A 5,499-nucleotide genomic window follows, 5' to 3' on the forward strand; every position below is an offset into this window, starting at 1 on the left:
GGTGTCCTTGCCGATGCCCCCCCCCCTGCACCGGCTAGAACACTAGCCATTCAAGAAGCTAGCTCTTTACCTGCACAATCTCACGCTAATCTTCCAAGAAAGCCTGGGGAGGTGATATCCCTATTTTTACAACAGAGGAACTGAACTGAGACTTAGAGAGATTTAGTGAGTTTTCTCTGATATACAGATAATAAATGACTGAGCAAGAACTTGACCCCAAGCCCTGCACACTACCTTTATGCCCTGACTCCCTTCTTGTGAGGATAGTGCAAGGATCATTGGCTTTTCCCTTCTCTCCATGGGGAGGGGTCCACTCTTTCAGAGCAGAGCCCAGGTGGTGTACAGGTGGAGGGACCTTCTCCCATTTTCTCTGAATCCCAACCATTTGCACATGAGTGAAATTCACATGTAGAGTGTTCATGAGCTACTGCGTCACCTCCTGGTTCCAGCTGCTCCTCTGACTACAGTCACTGGCTCCTCTTCTGCCTCCCCTGCCTCTGCACCAAGCAGCAGCAGAGCAGGGACTCCAGCCTGGCATTCCGCATGCTTAGATTTGATTGACAGCTCTGCTTGCAAAGCCCACCTCAACCGTTTAGCGTCCTGCTTCCTTCTACAGGAAGTGAGGCTAATAGTGTCTATTTAGATTATAAAAATTATTATGAAAATATAAGCAAAGCTCCTTGTAATGCACTTGTCCCAAAACAGGCACTTAACTAATATCAATTTCTCCCTCTTCTTTGCCTCTTCCTCCCACAAAATAGAGAGCTACAGAGATGCTATCTTCTGCATCTGAGTATTTATAGTTTGAGTGATTCTACACTTTGCAATCCCCCAAAGACTATTGATCCCAATGATTAAGAACATGGAGACTAGCTTTGCCAAATTGTATCTTGTGGGTGTGGCCCTCAGATGGCCTTGGGCCTCCTGCCTTCAGACTGCTGCCTTTGCTGTGTGTACAGAGGGATTTCCTTCCTTCCTTCTTCCATTTCTCCTTCCTTCCTTCCCCTTTTCCTCTCTCCTTCTTGCTGTAGTGTGTGGATTAAGCCCAGGGACTTGCACATGCTAGACAAGTGCTCTGCCCTGGGCCCACATTTAGGGATTCAGGTGCACCCTGACATGGTCACCAGGACTCCCACCATCTGGGGTTCTCCAAGTGAGCACCTTGGCTTTTAGGGCTGTCAGGGTGAGGATGGTGTTAGCAGGGCATCCCTAGCATAGTTTTTTTTTAAATTTTTAATTTATTCTAGTTTGTTATATGTGAGAGCAGAATGCATTAAAATTCATATTACACATATAGAGCACAATGTTTCATATCTCTGGCTGTACACAAAGTAGAGTCATGCCATTTATTGTCTTCATATATGTACTTAGGGTAATGAAGTCCATCTCATTCCACCATCTTTCCTACCCCCATACCCCCTTCCTTCATCTCCCACCCCTTTGCCCTATCTAGTGTTTGTCTAATCCTCCCATGCCTCCCCAACCCCATTATGAATCAGCCTCTTTATATCAGAGAAAACATTGGGCATTATGTTTTTGGGGATTGGCTAACTTCACTTAGCATTATAGTCTCAAACTCTGTCCATTTACACTTATGTAAATGCCATGATTTTATTCTCTTTTAATGCTGAATAATATTCCATTGTGTGTGTGTGTGTATCTCCATTCATCTAATAAATGGGATGAATTCAAACTGAAAAGCTTCTTTTCAGCAAAATAAACAATCAGTAAGGTGAATAGAGAGCCTACATTTGGGAAGCAAACTTTTACCCCACGTACATCAGATATAGTACTAATCTCTAGGGTATATAAAGAAATCAAAAAGCTAAACACCAAAAAAACAAATAACCCAATCAATAAATGGGCCAAAGACCTGAAAAGACACTTCTCAGTAGAAGACATACAATCAATCAACAAATATATGAAAAAATGTTCAACATCTCTAGCAATTAGAGAAATGAAAATCAAAACCACTCTAAGATTTCATCTCACTCCAGTCAGAATGGCAGCTAATAAGAATACAAACAACAATAAGTGTTGGTGAGGATGTGGGGAAAAGGCACACTCACACATTGCTAGTGGGACTGCGAATTGGTGCAGCCAATATGGAAAGCAGTATGGAGATTCCTTGGAAAACTCGGAATGGAGCCACCATTTGACCCAGCTATCCCTCTCCTTGATCTATACCCAAAGGACTTAAAAACACCATACTACAGGGACACAGCCACATGGATGTTTATAGCAGCCCAATTCACGATAGCTAAACTGTGGAAGCCCAGGCATAGTTTTAAAAACAAAAACCTATGTATTCCTGTCTCCCCACAGAATGCTCCTTCCCCTAGAGGAACTGGTGGGAGCCAGGAAGAGCAGAAACGTAGATGGAACCATGTCTGGCCCCCGAGCCGGCATGGGTCACCCTCCCATTCAGGGCTCTCTCCTGTAACAGCCACTTCCACTGCCCAAACAAAGAGGGCCAGATGTGGCTGGCCAATTTGTCCTTGTCCCTTTCTGGGATAAAAAGAAAATGACTTAATTGAATCTTTTTTTCTTTAAAATTAAAAGAGATTTTAAAACATTTTAGTAGCAAATAGCTGTCTTAAAGTAGGTGAAATAGGAATCCATCTTGCTCCCCTGCCTTCCCAAAGTGGAGAGTTGGGAGAATCCCATGGGAACAGGTAGGTGGCAGCACCAAAGGGGGAGTTTGGGGCTGTGTCAGTCACCACTGGTCAAGAGGTCAGGAGCCCCTCATCCACTGTCCCTGCCATCCCCTGTCTCCATGCACATCCCTCCAGCATTGACCTATTGCAGTGGAGTTTTAAAGCTAATGGCACTATCTTACCATATAGGTAAAAAATAATTGCATAAATGTTCAAATAGAGATAATTATAAGAAGATTCTTTCTGTTTGTAATCCCACCTTGGAGAATCTGCCCCAAGGAACAATTCAAACTGCACAAAATGTTTTTTTTTTTTTTTCAAGAAGTGTTCTTGATGGCTTTATATGCATTGTTCACAATTTCAACAGCCAAGCACCCATTATTCTTAAAATGGTGGTTAAATGATTGTTCTTCCCCTAGAGAAACTGGTGGGAACCAGTAAGGATAGAAACAGAGATGGAACCATGTCTGGCCCCCCAGCCAGCGTGGGTTACCCTCCCATTGAATATTAGGCAGCCCTTAAAAAGTTGGTGATAATAGTAGAAGAATGCTCATGACACAATACAAAAATAATGTGAGGATATTTTATACTTTAATGCCGTTCCTGGCAGAGCCCATCAGGGATTTCTAGAGGTACATACAAGCTTATTCTGACATGTATGTGGAAAGTATCAGGTCCAGGACAGCTAGACAATCTTAATGAAGAAAAGCAAAGTGGGTGGGCTGAGTCTAGCTGATGTGACGCTGTGAAGCACCGGCAGTCAAGGCAGTGGGCGCAGTGGAGGGATGCATGTGTAGGCAAGTGGAACCAAACAGAGAAGAGAAATGGACCCACATGAGCATGCCCAGCTGACCCTCAATCAAGGCGGCAAAGCAACTCAGGGAGGAAGGCAAGCACTCTCAAGTGAGCTGGACAACGGGTGCCCAAGGCAACAAGAGCCTGAGCCTGAGCTTCATATGAAGGCCAATTCAGAGTGGACCACGGCATAAAAGTAAAGCTTGGAACTGTGAAATGTTTAGGGGAAAAAATGGAAGAAAATCCTAGGGATCTGGGCCAAAGAGTTCTTAGACTTGACCCTAAGAGGACCCTATCAAAATGAAAAGCTTTTGCTCTATGAAAACTTCCTAGGAGAATGACAAGATAAAAAGTAGGAAAAAAAAGATTTACAAGCCATGTATCTGACTAGGGATTAGTGTCTAAAATATATAAAGAATGCATTGAATTCAAAATAACAACAAAAAAAAAAACCCAATGAACTAAATTAGAATATGGGTAAAAGATATAAATAAACATTGCACAGAAGGGGTTATGCAGATGGCAAATAAGCACATGAAAAGACATCCAAACTCATCAACTGTGCGAGCAATGCAAATTAAAACCACAATGATGTACTAGTACATACTTATAAGTAAAATTTTAAAATGATAATAACAACAAATTCTGGTGAGGACACAAGGAAACTGACCACTCACATACTGAGATGAGAGTGTAAAATGAGACAACCACTTGGAAAACCAGTGTGACAGTTTCTTATGAAACTAAAGATATGCAATGACCAGGGGACCCAACATTTGCACTTCTAGGCATTTATTTGAAAAAAGAAAAAAAAACTTGGTATTTACACAAAAAAACATGTTTATAGCAGTTTTATTCACAATAGGGAGAAACTGAACACAACCCAGTTGTCCTTCAACAGGTGAACAGTTAAACAAAATCTGCCACATCCATACCACGAAATACCATGGAGCAAAAATGAAAAAAAAATGAATGAATTATTGATTCACACAGCTTGGGAGAATCTACGGGGAATTATGGAAAAGATCATCCATTCCATAATGGTCTATGACTCAATTTATCTGTTTTCCAAATGAGAAAATTTTGGAAATGGAGGTCAGATTAATGTTTGCTAGAAGACAGGATATGAGGGGACAGGTCGCCTATGGGGGAGAGGAGGAGGTGCTTATGGAAGGGTGACATCTGGAATCTGGGGGTGATGGATACACAAACCCATACATATGGTAAAATTGCATAGAAGTAAATGCATGTGTTTGTGCACACACACACACACACACACACACACACACACACTGCAAATACAACTGGAGGAACCTGAGTAAGATCAGATGTTAGTAGGTGAATTGTGACTCTGTTAGTTTTGCAATATGGTGCTCTTTGGGAAACTGGGTGAAGGGTATTTCTTGAAACTGCATGTGAATCTACAATTATTTCAAAATAAAAAAGTAAACTTAAAAAAATTATACACACACACACACACACAGTTATGTGTATTTAAAAGACCAGAAAAGAGTCACCAAATTGTCATGACTATAAAGTAGACATTGAGCATCTTAGTTTTTGACTTTTCACTTTGGTTGGTTTGTCAGATTTTTCTAGTGTGCATGTGTTAGTTTCACAAAAAGGAAAGAAAAGCAAACTGCCTTTTTTTAAAAGTTCATTGCCAAGAACAACTATTTACAGTCCTGTTTTTAGTTTATTCTGAAAGTCCCTTCATTCCTCTCCTGTACTTCAAATATAAAAATAAAGCATGCACACACACACACACACACACACACACACACACACATACACGCTCGCACACGCACAAAATCACCACCTGCTTAAGGTGCTCAAGAACCATTGTGTTAGACTCAGTGTCTGAAGCTCAGAGTTGATGATTTGCAGCTGCAGGTGTCAGGAATCTTGCTAGGCTGGACAGAGATTGGGCCTGGGGAGGTCATGGAGTCCAATCCTTGTGGTTTCTGTGTGTGATTCTGGTGTACCCCAAGAAGGCGCATCTTGGTGAGTAGTTTCAAGAGTGAAGTGTTGGAGAGAGACAATAACG

The sequence above is a fragment of the Urocitellus parryii genome, assembly GCF_045843805.1.
Source record: "Urocitellus parryii isolate mUroPar1 chromosome 13 unlocalized genomic scaffold, mUroPar1.hap1 SUPER_13_unloc_11, whole genome shotgun sequence".
In the NCBI taxonomy this organism is placed as follows: domain Eukaryota; kingdom Metazoa; phylum Chordata; class Mammalia; order Rodentia; family Sciuridae; genus Urocitellus; species Urocitellus parryii.